The sequence below is a fragment of the Dasypus novemcinctus genome, chromosome 11 (genome assembly GCF_030445035.2).
Source record: "Dasypus novemcinctus isolate mDasNov1 chromosome 11, mDasNov1.1.hap2, whole genome shotgun sequence".
NCBI lineage: Eukaryota > Metazoa > Chordata > Mammalia > Cingulata > Dasypodidae > Dasypus > Dasypus novemcinctus.
In genome coordinates this window covers 40,963,500-40,981,048 of record NC_080683.1, presented here as the reverse complement: position 1 = coordinate 40,981,048, position 17,549 = coordinate 40,963,500, and positions in this window count along the sequence as shown.

The window sequence follows — 17,549 nt, the reverse complement described above, 5'->3', positions numbered from 1 at the left end:
AGAATATTACATCATTACTGTTAACCACAACCCATAGGTCACTCCAGTTGTACTTTTCCCATGCTTCTCCACATTCCCACCACCCTGTAGTAATGATGTACATTTGCTCTAGCTCACAAAGGACACTCTTACATCTATACCATCAACCACAATTATCATCCACTTCCGGGTTTACTGTGCTATTCAGTCCCTAGATTATTCTCTAGCTTTCTGTCAATTGACATTTAGAGTTATAGACTATCATTTTCAGCCCCAAACCCATTTATAAACCATCTGTTACTCACTATAATGTTTTACATCAACTCTGTACATTTTTGCACTGTTCAAGATGATTAAAACTTCTACACACATTAAATATCAGTAGTCCATCTCAGTCCCCCTCTTACTTCCTTTAAGAATCCACAACCTACCACCAGATCTTGAAGATATTTTCCTACATTTTCTTCTAGAAGCTTTAAGGTTCTTGCTTTGATATTTGGGTTTTTGATCCATTTTGAGTTAATTTTTGTATAAGGTGTGAGATAGGGGTACTCTTTCCTTCTTCTGGCTATGGAAAGTCAGTTCTCTCAACATTTATTAAATGGATTGTTCTGCCTGAGCTGAGTGGGTTTGACAGCATTGTCAAAAATCACTTGACCATAGATATGAGGGTCTGTTTCTGAACCATCAGTTCAGTTCCATTGGTCTATGTGTCTGTCTTTATGCCAGTACCAGTCTGTTTTTACCACTCTAGCTAGGTAATATGATTTAAAATCTGGAAATGAGAATTCTCCAACTTCACTTTTCCTTTTTAAGATGTTTTTGGCTATTCAAGACACTTACCCTTCCAAATAAATTTGATATTTGTGTTTTCCACTTATTTAAAAAATGTGGTGGAATTTTTATTGAGATTGGATTGAATCTATATCTCAATTTGAGTAGAACTGACATCTTAATAATATTTAGTCTTCTGGTTCATGAGATTAGAATGTTCTTCCACTTATTTAGGTCTTTTTAAATTCATTTAATAATGATTTGTAGTTTTTTGAATGTATGTGCTTTACATTGTTGGTTAAAATCATTCCTGAATATTTGGGTTTTATCTGTCATATTTTATTTTCACCACTCTTTTAATACTTTGTTACTTTTACTGATATAACCTTCATTTCTGGACTCTCTTCCAGGCCCTCTCTCTTGTGTTTTCTTTTTAGGCTGTAGCACACAATTTAGTATTTCTTGCTAAGCTGGTCTCTTGGTTACATACTCTCTCAGTTTCTGTTTATCTGTGAATATTTTACATTTGCCCTCATTTTTGAAAAACAGTCTTGTCAGACATAAGATTCTTGGCTGGAACTTTTTCTCTTGCAGTATCTTAAATATATCATACCACTGTCTTCTTGCATCCATGGTTTCTGATGAGAAATCAGCACTTAATTTTATTGGATATCCCTTATATGTTATGTATTGCTTTTCTCTTGCTGCTCTCAGAATTCTCTCTTTACCTTTGGCTTTTAACATTCTTATTAGTATTTGTCTCAGAGTTGTTCTATTTGGATTTATTCAGATGGGAGTATGTTGTGCTTCTAGGATATGGATATCTATTTCCAGTAGGGTTGGGAAATTTTCTACCATTATTTCTTCAAATATTCCTTCTGCCCCTTTTCCCTCCTCTTCTCCTGTGATATCAATGGCATATATATTTCTCATCTCTTGCTGTCATTCAGTTCCCTGAGAACTTGTTCAATTTTTTCCATGATTTTCTTCATCTGGTCTCTTGTATGTTTGCTTTCAGAGGTCATTTCTTCAAGCTCACCAACCCTTTCTTCTCCCTCCTATTATATGATTCCAGTGTATTTTTATTTTTCATTTATTGTGCCTTCTATTTCCATGAGATCTGCTATTTCTCTATGTATGCTTTCAAGTTCTTCTTTGTGTTCATCCAATATCTTCTTAATATCCTTAATCTCTTTAGCCATCTCATTGAGTTTATTAAGGAGTTTTGTTTGAACATCTATGATTAGTTGTCTCAACTCCTTTATGTCATCTGGAGGCTTATCTTATTCCTTTAACTGGGCCATATCTTCCTGTTTCTTTGTATGGATTGTAATTTTTTATTGGTGTCTTGGCATCTGACTTACTAGAATATTTATTCTGGATGCAGTTTCACTCTTTAGGGATTTCTTGCCCTTTCTCCCTTGCTGGTTGTGTAGTAGGAACAAAGGTCTGATTTTAATTGAAGTAATTTTAGTTATATATATATATAGTAATATTATATACTTTGCATAGTATTTTCTCTGCATTTTATGATTTAGAATATGGCCTTTATTATAATTAAACATTTTTTTTCCTCTCTATTTCTATTTTACAAAGTTTTATTCAGGAATTTCCACTGAAATTCATTAAATACCTTTACAGTATTTATTGATAAGCTTTTATACTTTTCTCCTTAAATCTAATGCAATGGATCACATGGATAGATTTTCTCACCTAAACCATTCTTGCATTTCTAGAAGAAGCACTACCTAGATAAGTGCAGTTTTTCTTTTTCATACTTTACCAAATTCTACTTTCTAATAACTGAATTAGAATTTTTGCATCTACAGAACTAGGTTTTGATATTAAAATTTATTTGGCTGGCCTCAAAGAAGGCTAATACCCCCAATCCCTGGACTTACCATAATACAGGGTTCCACTTTCATGCGCACCACCATACACTGCCTAGGATCACATGAAGGGGAGTGAATGTTATAAATACATCTAAGGTTATGAACAAAGCTTCAACACTATTTTCCATGCTCTTCAGACCCTCTGCAGCTTAGTATCAGTGCTCTTGCAAAAGAAACAGGCTCTAGATACCCTGATTGCTCATAACTATGTTGCATTTATATTAAATCTGGTACAGTGATAAATAACCAGAATATTTTAAATCCCCAAGTTAACGTGTTTCATGATATCAGTCAGGCTCAAACATTTCAATGGACAGACCCATTTCCTGACCTTAGGTTCTTAGTTAAATAGATTATGGGGGCAAACTAGTATACTTTAGATTTAAGCTTTTAATTGTGATTATCAGTTTATATGTTTTTATTTCTTATACAAACTGTATTTCATGATTCTGTTCAAATTCCTTGTCATCCTCAAGACTGATGGCTGCTCTTAAGAAAGCTAATGAAAAGGAAAATGGGTTAGAAATGGGATTGTCTCTAGTGGACTGAGACTAAAAATAATATAAAAATAATAGATATCCTGATTCAGAGAATACCACACATCTTAACTACTCAACTGAGTAACTAATCCCACTATAAGTGTCCTAAAGGTAATTGAACAGTCACTCAATGAACCTCACTGCAATCAAGAAAGGGAAAAAAAAGGAAAAGGAAAAATAAATCAAAACAATTGACAGAGCCTACTTGACCACCTGACCAAAAAAGAAATCAATAGTGGTGACTGGAGAGTCTGTAGTTTTTTCAGATTGGCTCCTTTCAGTTAACAATATGTGTTTAAGATTCATCCATGTTTTTTCATGGCTTGATAGTTCATTTCTTTTTTTTTCAGTTTTTTTAATTGATGTATATCATTCATACATGAACACACATAAACAACTTAACCCTCCTCTTATCTCCTAATAACCTATACTCAAGGTTTTAATTCCATGTGTTTATTATTTGTATTTAGGTCATATTAATGAGACCATGCAATATTTATCCTTCTGTGTCTGGCTTACTTTGCTTAGTATAATGTCTTCAAGACTCATCCATGTTATCACATATGTCCCAATTTCATTTCTTCTTATTGCAGCATAGTGTTCCATCATACATATATACCACATTTTGTTTATCCACTCATTGGTGGATGGACACTTGGGTTGTTTCCATCTTTTGGCAATTGTGAACAATGCTTCTATGAACACTGATGTGCAGATGTCTGTTTGTGTCATAGTTTTTAGTTCTTCCGGATATATTCCTAGTAGAGGAATTGCTGGATCATATGGCAGTTCTATATTTAGCTTCCTGAGGAACCATCAAACTGCCTTCCACAGAGGCTGCACCATTTTACACTCCCGCCAACAGTGAAGGAGAGTTCCTGTTTCTCCATATCCTCTCCAGCACTTATTGTTATCTGTTTTTAAAATAATGGCCATTCTATGTGGTATTAGATGATATCTCATTGTTGTTTTCATTTTCATTTCCTTAATAGCTAGTGATATGGAACATTTTTTCATGTGCTTTTTGGCCATTTGTATTTCCTCTTTGGAGAAATGTCTATTTAAATCTTTTGACCATTTTTTAATTGGATTGCTTGCTCTTTTATTGTTGAGTTGTATGATCTCTTTATATAGAATGGAAATCAAACCCTTATTGGATAATTGATTTCCCAATATTTTCTCCCATTGACTGGACTGCCTTTTCACCTTCTTGATGAATTCCTTTGAATCACAGAAATGTTTAAGTTTGAGGAGGTCCCATTTATCCATATTTTCTTATGTTGCTCGTGCTTTTGGTATAAGGTTTAAGAATCCACTACCTAGCACCAGTCTTGAAGATGTTTCCCTACATTTTCTTCTAGGAGCTTTATTGTACTTCCTTTTATATTTAGGTCTTTGAACCATTTTCAGTTAGTTTTTGTATAACGTCTGAGGTAGGGGTCTTCTTTCTTTCTTTTGGCTATGGATATTCAGTTCTCCCAACATCATTTGTTGAATAAACTGTTCTGCCCCAATTGGGAGGGTTTCACAGGCTTGCCAAAAATCACTTGGCCATAGATGTGAGGGTCTGTTTCTGAACCATCAATTTGGTTCCATTCGTCTCTGTGTCTATCTTTATGCCAATACCATGTTGTTTTTACCACTGTAGCTAGGTAATATGATTTAAAGTCTGGGAGTGAGAGTCCTCCAACTTCACTTTTCCTTTTTAAGATGTTTCTGGATATTCGAGGCCTCTTACCCTTCCAGATAAAATTGATAATTACGTTTTCCATTTGCTTAAAAAATGCTGGCAGAATTTTTATTGGGATTGCATTGAATCTGGATATCAATTTGGGTAGAATTGACATCTTAATGATATTAATCTTCCAATCCATGAGGATGGAATGTTCTTCCAATTATTTATGTCTTTTTAAAATTTCTTTTAGCAATGCATTATAGTTTTCTGAATACAAGTGCTTTGCATCCTTGGTTAAGTTTATTCCTAAATATTTGATTCTTTTAGTTGTTGTTCGTAATGGAATATTTTTCCTGACTTCCTCCTCAGATTGTGCATTATTAGTGTATAGAAACACCACTGATTTTTGCATATTGATCTTGTATCCTGACACTCTACTGAAACCATTTATTAGCAACTTCGTTGTAGATTTTTCGGGATTTTCTAGATATACAATCATATCATCTGCGAAGTGAAAGTCTTAATTCTTCCTTTCCAATTTGGATGCCTTTTATTTCTTTTTCTTGCCTGATAGTTCTAGCTAGAACCTCTAGCTCTATATTGAACAACAGTGGTGACAGTGGGCATCCTTGTTTTGTTCCTGATCTCAGTGGGAAAGCTTTTAGTTTTTCACCATTGAGTACAATGTTAGCTGTGGGTTTTTCATATATGACCTTTATCATGTTGAGAAAATTTCCTTCAATTCCTATTTTTTGTATTATTTTTATCAAGAAAGGATGCTGTATTTTGTCAAATGCCTTTTCTGCATCAATTGATATGAGCTTGTCATTTTTCTTCTTTGATTTATTAATGTGGTGTAATATGCTGATTGATTTTCTTGTATTGAACCAGCCTTGCATGCCTGGTGTAAAACCCACTTGATCAGGGTGGATAATTCTTTTAATGTGTTCTTGTATTCAATTAGCAGGTATTTTATTGAGGATTTTTACATCTGTATTCATTAGAGAAATTGGTCTGTAATTTTCTTTTTTTTGTAATATCTTTATCTGATTTTGGTATTGGGGTGATATTGGCTTCATAGAATGTGTTTGGTAGTGTTCCTTGTTGAATTTTTTGGAAAAGCTTGAGTAAGATTGGTATTAAATCTTCTTTGAATACTTGGTAGAACTCATCTGTGAAACCATCTGGTCCTGGGTTTTTCATTTTGGGGAGCTCTTGTGATTGGTTTGTTGAGGTCTTCTATTTCTTCTAGTGTCAGTGTAAGCTGTTTGTACATTCCTAGGAAGTTTTCCATTTCATCTACATTGTCTAGTTTCTTAGCATTAAGTTGTTCATAGTATCCTCTTATGATCTGCCTTTTTTCTGTGGGGTCTGTAGTAAGGTTTCCCTTTTCATTTTTTATTTCATTTATTTGCATCTTCTCTCTTTTTTTCTTAGTCAGTCTAGCTAAGGCTTTGATTTTGTTAATCTTCTTGAAGAACCAACTTTTGGTTTTGTTAATTTTCTCCATGTTTTTTTTTTTTTGCTCTCAATTTCATTTATTTCTGCTTTGATCTTTGTTATTTCATTCCTTCTACTTGCTTTATGATTAGTTTGCTGTTCTTTTTCTTGTTCCTCCAGCTGTGTAGTTAGATCATTGATTTTAGCTCTTTCTTCTTTTTTAATGTAAGAATTGAGGGCTATAGATTTTTCTCTCAACACTGCCTTCGCAGCATCCCATAGGTTCTGATATGTTGTACTCTCATTGTCATTCATCTCGAGATATTTATTGATTTCTCTTGAAATTTCTTCTTTGACCCACTGATTATGTATGAGTGTGTTGTTTAATCTCCATACATATGTGAATTTTCCCTTTATTTGTCACTTGATTTCCAGCGTTACTCCATTATGATCAGAGAAAGTGCTTTGTATAATTTCAATTTTGTTGAATTTACTGAGATCTGCTTTGTGTCACAACATATGGTCTATCCTAGAGAAAGATCCATGAGCACTTGTAAAGAATGTATATCCTGCTGTTTTGGGGTGAAATGTTCTTTATATGTCTATTAGGTTTAGTCTATTTATCATATTATTCAAGCTCTCTGTTTCAGTTCATTTCTTTTTATTGCTGAATACTGTTTCTCATTTGGATGTATCGCAGTTTGTTTATGCATTCACCTATTAGCCGACATCTTGGTTTTAGCCAAAATCATCCAGGTTTTGGTGATTATGAATAAAATCACTATAAACATTAACAGAAAAAAAATTAATTTGGCCTCACAGAAGGAATGGTGAACTCTCCATAGTAATCTACGTCCTTGAATATTTTAATAACATTAAAATTACCTGATCTTTACATTTGAGTTAAACCTCAGCCATAACCTCTTTATGTATAGCACCTTCTATTTTTTGTCTTTTAAACACATACTTTGAAATTAACTTTTTTTTTTATTTTTAAAAAAGTTTTAGATTACATAAATGTTAAATAAAAAATATAGGGGATTCCCATATGCCCCACCCTCTCCCTCTCCCACACTTTCCCACATTCACACCTTTCATTAGTGTGATAAAGTTGTTACATTTGATAGATACATATCAGGGCATTGCTACTAACTATAGTCTATAGTTTACATTATATTATATACATCACAATTTTATAGGTTATGACAAAATGTATGATGGCCTGTATCTGTCTTTGGAATGTCATGCAGGACAATTCCAATGTCCCCAAAATGCCCCCATGTTATACCTATTCTTCCCTCTCCCTCCCCTCAGACCCTCTGGTGGGCACTGCCTTCATATCAATGATAAAAGTTCTTCCATTGCTAGAATAATAATAAATCTATAATAGGATAATAATGAGTCTACTTTAGTCCATTGTTCATTCCTTAATCTTGAGGATTTGGGGATGGTGATGCTCACTCTAAGAAGGGGGCTTAGATTCCATGGGACAGATGGATGGAACTATCACACTTGCAGTTGTAGACACTCTCTGTTCCTTGCAATGGGTGTTGTCCATCATCACTTTGTTAGTTGTCCTGGGTGAGTCCAATGAACTGGAGAGTAGGTGTCGCAACTCTGCTGAAATTCAGAACCCAACTGGCACATGAACAGACTGAAGATTTAAGTACCTGGGACATATATTTAACAAGTATAGTGCTAATTATAGGTTCAAATAAAAGAGCCATGTGTAGGGAAACTATAACGAGTCTAACTCTGCTATACTAAGAGCATAAATCCCAAAGTAAGGTCCACTTACAGGGTGCCAAATTCCTGAGCTTGTCTGCCCTGCCTATAGTGTCTGGATATCTCTAGAGCCATCAGGAGCCCTCCTGTTTGAGGCAGTTTCCTATGGCAGTCAATGGGATCCTGCTGAGATATGCATAAGCATAACTTCTGGAATGACCTCCTGACTCACACTGAAATCTCCTAGCCATAAAGACTTATTTGTATTTAATGTTTCCCCCTTTTGGTGAAGGTCTTCTTCCAAATGCATTGTTAGTTGGCACTTGGTAATAATCCCCTAGTGCCGGGGATGCTCAACCATAATGTAAACCATTGACCATGGTTAATAGCAATGCCTAAGTATTTGTACATCAACTGTAACAAATGTACTATCCACATGAAAATAGCTTTTATTATACATGCATTTGTACATTTTTTTTGATTACTGCTTACATGAGATATTATACATATTGATTTGGATTTCTTAATGAAATATTTTATGCAGAAAAATTTTTGTCTCTGTTATGAAGTATAATAATAAGAGTACTCATTAACCCATTACCCACATTAACCTATAGAACAATAGCTATACATTTGAAACTCCTTGTATGCTTCTCTCCAATCTATATACTTTTCTCCCTCTCTCACAAAAATAACCATTATCGTAATTATTTTCTTATTCCTTGATTTTAAAGAGTTTTAGCATGTCTGTCCCTCAACAAAAACATATTACTTAGCTTTGATTATTTTGAAATAAAAAATAATAATGTCATTGCTGTAATATTGAGTACTTTTACAGCAATGGCAAAAATGTACTATACTATATCAATGCTAAGGGTCAATAATGGGGGGGTCTAAGGGAATATGGGATTTTTCCTTTTTGAATAATGTAAATGTTTTGAAATGGACTGAGCTGATAACAGCCCAACTCTGATGCAACTAAGAGCCACTAAGTATACATTTTGGATGGATTGTACAAGGTAGGGGACTGCGTAACACAGCGAACTCTATGATGAATGATGGACTGTGGTTAACAGTACAAATATGAGAACATTCTCTCATGAGCTATAACAATTATATGATACTAATATATGGCATTAATAAAAAGATGGTTTGTAGGAAAAATACACCAAATATAAGCTATGGACTATAGACAGCAGTAAGATGGTGATGTTATTTCATCAGTTATAACAAATGTAGCACAACAATGCATGGTGTTGGTGGTGGGGTAATATATAGGAATCCTATATGGTATGCACAATTGTTTTGTTAACTTGCAACTTTCAAACTAAAAAAAGTAAACAGAAAATTGTGCAGTTATAATAAAGTTCTATCATCAATTGTAACACATGTTCCACCCCCATGAAAGGTGTCTTTATGGTGTCTTTTAATAGATATAAATCTTTAATTTATAATGAAAGATTTTTATAAATTTATAAAAATTTATAATGAAAGGTTGAACATCCCTGGCACCAGGGGATTATTACCAAGTGCAGAATTTATAAATTCTGTCACCACAATTCTTCTACTCCTTTTAGCTGAACCTATGTTAATTTTCTGCTTTATGGCTAGTGCATTTTGAGATCCAAAGAAAAAATATTTTGTTGCTTTGGTGGTAGTTTAGAACTTAAGAATTTTTCTAAAAGTTTTATAGTTTTGCTTTTTACATTTAAGCCCTTATTCATCTAGAATTGCTCTAGCATGAAATAATAATCCATTTTTTGTCCCATATGGATAAGCTTTTATCCAGTCAGTACCATTTGTTGGAAATCCATCCTGTCTCAGCTAATGTGCAAGCTGGGCTCTATAATATATCAAGGCCAGTTTATAGGTTTCGTACTCTGTTCAATGTAATTTATTTGTTTATACTTGAAATAATACTTCACTGACTTAATTCAAGTGTTTTCCTAAAATCAGGGACTGCAAGTTCTAGATTCACCTTGTTCCTCTTCATTGATATCTTTGCTCTGCCATATAAATTTAAGAATAGGCATGAGCCTCCCTGGTCCTGATGGATTATCAGCATGTGTTAATCAGCAATGTATTTGGAGAAAGAACTTGATCAATTGGGGAAATTACTAAATAAAATAGAGTTTGTATGGCTAAGAGATTTCAAAGTGAATCAGGAGGTCGTGTTGGAGATTACACTTGAGCAGATCTCAACCAGACTTCACACACTGCCACCGTAAATAAAGCCTCATACAAAATGCTCCTGAGGGTGCTAGGGATGTCTGGATACCATAAACAAGCCACATGGCCTCATGAAACCAACACCCCCTCAGTGGGCTTTATCCTGGAATATTTGTGAATCCATTTCCACAATATAACATAGATACACTCATTTATAAATTCTGTCATCACGATTCTTCTACTCCTTTTAGCTGAACCTATGATTCTCAATTTACGTGTTAAGTAAAGTTCTCAGAGACTAAAAGCCTCCAGATTGTTCATATGCCCTGAAACCTTGCCAATATGCCGTCAACTCTGCACTCTAGTTCTTCTGGTCTGCCCTGGACAACTAACAAAATGATGAGGATGGGCCAGACCCACTCCAAATAAAAGGAATATTCTGCAAACAAAACAATTCTATTCTTCTGTCCCATAATATTTCCATCCCTTCTCAGCTTAAAGAAGCCAGATCAGACATAGCCCCAAACTTCTCAATATTGAGGAATGAACAAAAATGGGGGGGGGGGGCGGTCAGGGAGAGGGGAGGAGTGCAACCACTGACAAGAGTGAGACTTTATAATATTGAGACAATTTTGGTCTTCCTATCCATGAACAGTCTGTTTATTTAGGCCTTCTTTAATCTTATTTCAATAAATTTCACTAATTTCTCCCTAAAGGTCTTGCATATCTCTGAGTTACTTTATTAATGGTGCTCTGGAGAGTGCAATTAGCATCTTAATTTATAATAATCTAGTTTGGATTAATATCAACTTTATTTCAATAGTAGAAAAACTTTGTTCCTGCACAGCTTCATTCCCTACCCTCTCTTATGTATGGTTATTTTCACACAAATTACATCTTTAGGAAGTGGGTGCTCCTCAACAATGACTTAAAATTAAGGCTTTATGTAGTTGTCTTTCAAATAAGGTGAGAGAGTAAATGAGTTACAAAAATACCTTTATACTGTCTTTTATATTTACTTATATAGTTATCTTTACCAGAGCTCTTCGATTCTTAATGTGGATTTTGTTCCTTTCATTTCAACTCTGGTAATTTTTAGGGAAGATCTGCTAATGACAAATCCTCTAAGTTTTTGTTTATGTGGAGATGTATTCATTTCTTCATTTTAAGAGACTAGTTTTGATGCATATATAATTCTTAGTTAAGTCTTTTTCTTTCAGCACTCTGAATAGGTCATTCCACTGCCTTCTGTTATCCTTAGCTTCTGATGAGAAATCATTTGTCAATTTTATTGAGGATTCCTTTTTGGTAATATGTTTCTTCTCTCTTGGTGCTTTTAGTATTATCTTTAGACAGTTTTCTTTGATCTGCCTAGGTGTGTATCTCTTTAAATTTATCCTCCTGGGAGTTTATTGAACTTCATGGATATGGAGATCAATGTTTTTCATCAAATTTGAGAAGTATTTGACCATTATTTCTTCAAATACTTTTTCTGCCCCCTTCTCTTCTCTGCTTCTGGCTCAGACTACTCTTAGGCATATATTGATACACATGATGCTGTTCCTCAGATCTCTGGGGCGCTATTAATTTTTCTTCATTTTTTTTCTTTCTTTTCCTGAGACTGGATCATCTCAATAGTCTTCTTCAAGTTTGCTGACTTCTTTCTTTTACCTCTCAAATCTGCTCTTGAGCCTTGCTAGTGAATTTTTATTTAATTATTATAATTATTTTCAATTCTAGATTTTCTATTTGGCATATATTTTTAAAAATAATTTCTCTCTGTTGATATTCTCTATACAGTAAGAAATCATTATAACACTTTCTTTAGTTCTTTAGCTATGGCTTCCTTATCTTTGAATATAACTGATTTTAAGTCTTTGTTTAGGAAGTCCAATTTCTGGATTTCCTCTGAGAGATTTCTATTGAATGCTTTTTAAACTGTGTGTGGGCCATACTTTCTTGATTCTTTGCATGTTTCTAAGATTTTAAATAAATAATTGGACATTTTAAATAATATGGCAACTCTAGAAATCCCATTCTTCTCTCTCCCAAGGGCTTGTTGTTGTAATTGCTGGTTTTGTTGTTGTTGTTTTTAGTGACTTCTATAAAGTCTGTATTCTTTATGGTGTGTGATCACTTAAGTTTCTACTCAGTTAACATAATGGTAGGCTAATGATTAGACAGAGATTAGTTTAGTTTTGTTTTGTTTTTGAGGTATTAGGGGCTGGGGATTGAATCTGGGACCTCGTATGTGGGAAGATGTTGCTTGACCACTGAACCACATTGGCTTCTGCATTTGTTTTGCTTGTTGCTTTTGTTTTATCAGGGGCACTGGGTATATAACCTGGGACCTCCCATGTGAGAGATGGAAGCTCAACCACTTGTGCCACATCTACTCCTGCTAGAGATTGTCTTAGATGCCTGGATTGAATAAGTCTCCCAATATTTGCTACAGGGCTGCATGTGTGTGTTGGACACAACTTCAACACTTAGTCTGGCAATTTGCAATCCTGCCTTAGCCTTTACTTCCTGCTTCCATAGATCTCAAGGTCAGCCAGATGTGAGACCTTAGAAGCCTTTTAAAGATCTTTTCTGAGCATGTGCACATTGCTAAGCATATGCATGATTTTCTGGATTCTTATGAATATGTTGGAGCCTTTCAAAGCCCCTATAGACATTTTATTCTCCAGCTTTTCCTTTCAAGCATTTCAGTTATCCTGGTTTTTTTTTTTTTCCCCCTCTAACTTTTATCCACCACCTTATTCAGCTGTGAAGTTCAACAATTGCTTCTGATTGTTTTTTGACAAATTCTGCCTGGTAAAAATCTGTCCTCACTGGGAGAGCTCCAAGTTAGGCCAAATAACCATGGTGTTGCAAGTGAGGTCTTCTAGGTAGCCATCAAACAGGAGAAATGTTGTCAATTCCCTGGGAATAGGGTTTTAAAGGAGCTAAAAACCCCATTCTACCCTCTCAACTGGATACCAGTCTGCTGGTCTTCACCATGATTGAGGGCTATTGGTTTTCAAGGCTACCATGGAGCTGGGAATTTGGGATGAGAATAGGGCAACTTAAAATCTCACAAAAATCACTATCCCTTATATCCATTCATTTTATAAAAAATTACCACTCCCCAGATTGTTATAAGAATGGTTAATTTCCAGAGTTCTGAAAAAGTTGGTAATAGACAGTTTCTGCCATTGTTCTCATTACTCTTTGGGGGAGAAAATTTCCACCATTTTTGCTGACATCATCCCCTCTTGCACATTTAAAAAAATATATTACTTATTCATAGGTATCATATAATTGTGCTGCTAATGTAAATGGTATCTTTTCACATTATATTTTCTTGCTCTCTATTTTTTGTAGAATTTCAAGGGTTTATGCATATGGCAATTCATATCATCTGCAAATAATGGCTGCTTTGTCCATTCCTTTTTTATTTATCTCTTATATATTTTTACTAATTATTTTAGAACCTTAAATTTAATGTTCAATAGAGGGGTGATTGTTGGCTTCCCAGTCTTGTTGTTTATGTTAAAGGATTATTTTTAATATTTTACCATTGAGAATGACAATTGCTATAGATTTTTGTTAGATATCTTTTATCAAGCTAAGAAAGATCCTTCTTGTCAATAGTAAGAGTTTTTTAAATGAATTATTGAATTATATCAAATGTTTCTTCTACATCTGTTAAGTGTTATCATATGATTTTTCTCCTTTTATCTGTTAACATGGTGTATATTAAGATTTTGAATGATTTAAAATCAAATAGATGGAAACAACCAAAGTGTCCATCCACCAATGAATGGATAAACAAAATGTGGTATATATGTATGATGGAATACTATGCTGCAATAAGAAGAAATGAAATTGGGACACATGTGATAACATGGATGAGTCTTGAAGACATTATACTAAGCAAAGTAAGCCAGACACAAAAGGATAAATATTGCATGGTCTCATTAATATGACCTAAATACAAATAATAAACACATGGAATTAAAACCTTGAGTATAGGTTATTAGGAGGTAAGATGAGGATTGAAAAGAACTACTAATGCTTAATATATGTAGAAGTTTTAATTAACTTGACTATAAAAGTGTGGAAAAGGATAGAGTTGATGGTAACACATTATAGAAAGTAGCAACTGGTTTATAACTGGGATTGTGGTTGAAAACAGTAGTCTGGGGAAGTAAATGTCATTAGAAAGCTAAAGAATAATCTAGGGACTGAATAACACAGTGAACCCAGAGGCAGTTGAGAATTGTGGTTAAGGGTACAAATGCAAGAGAGTCCTTCTGTGAGCTAGAGCAGATGTACATCACTATTGCAGTGTGATGAGAATATGGAGAAGCTTGGGAAAACTACAATTGGTGTGACCTATAGACTGTGGTTAACAGCAATACTATAATATTCTTGCATCAATCCCAAAGCCATACTGTGTTGATAATGGAAGTATATGGAAGAAATGTGACAAATGTATGCTATGGACCATGATTAGTGATAATGTCTGATGATATTATATCATAATCTGTTACAAATGTTCCACCATGGTGTGGTGTTAATGGGAAATCTACACATCTGTATGATTGTTTTGCAAGTTCACAACATCTCTAACAAAAAATATGTATATTTTAAATAGTGTGGGTTAGGGGAAAATACATCAAATGTAAGATAAGGACTGTAGTTGCTAGTAATATATTGATAATACACTTGCATAGTTTGTAACAAATGTTTCACAACAATGCAAAGTGTTGATGGGAGGGTGATATATGAGACTCCTGTGTGATGTTATGTATGTTTATTATGTAAGATCACAATCTCTTTTACTATACACTTATTGTTTATGCATGTTCGTGAATGAATGATATACTTCAATAAAAATATTTAAAAAATCAAATAGATTTCAAATCACACTCAAGTTCTTGTAATAAATCCACTTACTGAATTGTTTAATATTATATTTAAGGTTTTGCATCATTCAGTTTGACTTGTAAGCTTTCCTTTTTCCAGATGTTCTTGACCGATATGGTATTAGTATTCTAATAGACTTGTGAAATGGTTGGAAAGTGTGCTCTCATTTCCTACTCTCTGAAAGATTTTACAAGAAAAATCTTTATAAGATTGAAACATCTCACATTTGGATAGGTACTTGGTAAAATTAACCTGAAAAATCATTTTTATAGGAAGATTTAAATTACTGATTCAATTTTGCTAAGTTTTATTATTATTCAGGCTTTTTGTTTCTTCTTCAATCAATTTCAATGTTATGTTTCTCTAGGAAATTATATTTTTTCACTAAAAATGTTCACATTTTGACATGAAGTTTATAGTTTTCTGTTATTTTCTTTTAAATTTATGCTGTACCTCTTGCCATCTCTCCCTTTTCATTTCCAATATTGTGTATTTATACTCTTCTTGTTCAAATTTGTAAAGGTTTGCCAGTTTTATTAATGTTGTCAAAGAACTAGCTGTCAATTATGTTGATCCCCTCTAATGTGTCTTTCCAATTACCCCCATGTCATTAGTTTCTGCATTATATTCTTCTTATTTTTAGTTTCCTTAGACTTATCCTACTGGAGTTTTTTCTTTGTAACATACTCTGTTATTGAGGTCATTTGTTTTTTTTCTAATATATACTTTTGATTCCATAAATGGCTAAGAGTTCTATTGTTTTTTTTTCAGACATTTATTTTTGTTATGATTCAATTTTAAATTTAAAATCTTCAAATTATTATTTGACATATGAGTTTAGAAGTGTTGTGTTTTTCATTTCTAAACATGTGGCTTTTCAAAATTTTTCTTTTTATTATGGAATCTGACATCATTGATACATATTAATTAATTTGGTCACATAAACTTCCCTTTGATTGGCAATTTTTTGGTGTATCTTTTTGTTGTCCATTTACTTTCAAACTTTCCCTCTCCTTATAATCTGAATATGGTTGGATTTTTTAGTTTATTTTTCAGTGTAGTCTGACATATGTTTGTTTTAACTAAACTTTAACTATTTACTTAAAATTTAAGTATACAATTATTGATATATATTGATTATTCTACCGTATTTTCATGTGATCTTCATCCCATTTTTCTGACTTCCTTATTTCCTTTTTTCCTTTGATTTGTTTAGATTTTCTTTTTTCAATTGGGAAGTTTACTCTCTATTGCTATTTTATTGTTTGTTTTTTAATTTTTTAGCTATTATTTTTGTTCATACTGAGCTTTACTTACCGTGATCTATTTTTTCCTATAGCACTTACCTAACATATTATACTATTTACTTATTTATGATGCTTATTTTTTAATTTCATGTCTCCTCCCATCCTTATAGAATATAAGTTCTTTATGTGTGTGGAATCTATGCCTTTATTCTTCCCTGCTTTATCCCAAATTCCTAGAAGACTGCCCAACACAGACTCGGCGCTCAATGTATCCTTGATGAATAAATGAAAAAAATAAAATCCAAATCAAGACACATTATAGTAAAACTGCAAAATGTGAACTGAGTAATCAGAAGAATGGAATAGCATTAAACTCTGGTTGAATCTTTTGGCCATTTTGGAGCTGAAGATTATTATTATTAATAAGTTTGGGGGAGATTCTGTGCTATCACTTTATCCTCTTATTCCTTTTATCTCTTTTTTTGAATTTCGATAGAAGCTATTTTAGACCTTTCTAGAAGTTTTTACACCTATTTGTTCATATTTTTGTTTGTTTTTCTGGGTTTATTTCAGGAAAATTTCTTCAGATCTATTATTTAGTTTATTTTTTTCTTCACCAAAGTTTCATCTGTTGTTTAACCAATACATTGAGGTTTTTTTTGTTTTTCACTTTTTTTTTTCATTAGACAAGTTGTGGGGTTAATGGAACAATCATGCATAACATACAGGACTCCCATATACCACACTCTAATTAATACATTGCATTGGTATGGAACATTTGTTACAATTGATGAAAGCACATTTTTATAGTTATACTATTAACTATAGCCCATGGTTTAACTTAGGGATTCACAGTTCGTATAGTGTAATTCCATTGATTTTTTAAAAAAACGTTATTCTGTTACAATATATACAACCTAACATTTTGACTTTTAACCACATTCAGATATATATTTCAGTGCTGTTACTTACATTCACAATATTGTGCTATCATTACCTTCCATTTCCAAAACATTTCCATCATTCTAAATAGGAGCCCTGTACACTGTAAGCCTTAACTTCACATTGAGTTTTCAATTTCATTAAAAAAATTTTTTTTCAAACCTATATAATCATTTTACTAGTATCATTAGGTTTAAATTTTTTTTTGGAAAAAGAATGTAAATATTTGCTAGCCCTTAATACTTTCATTCTT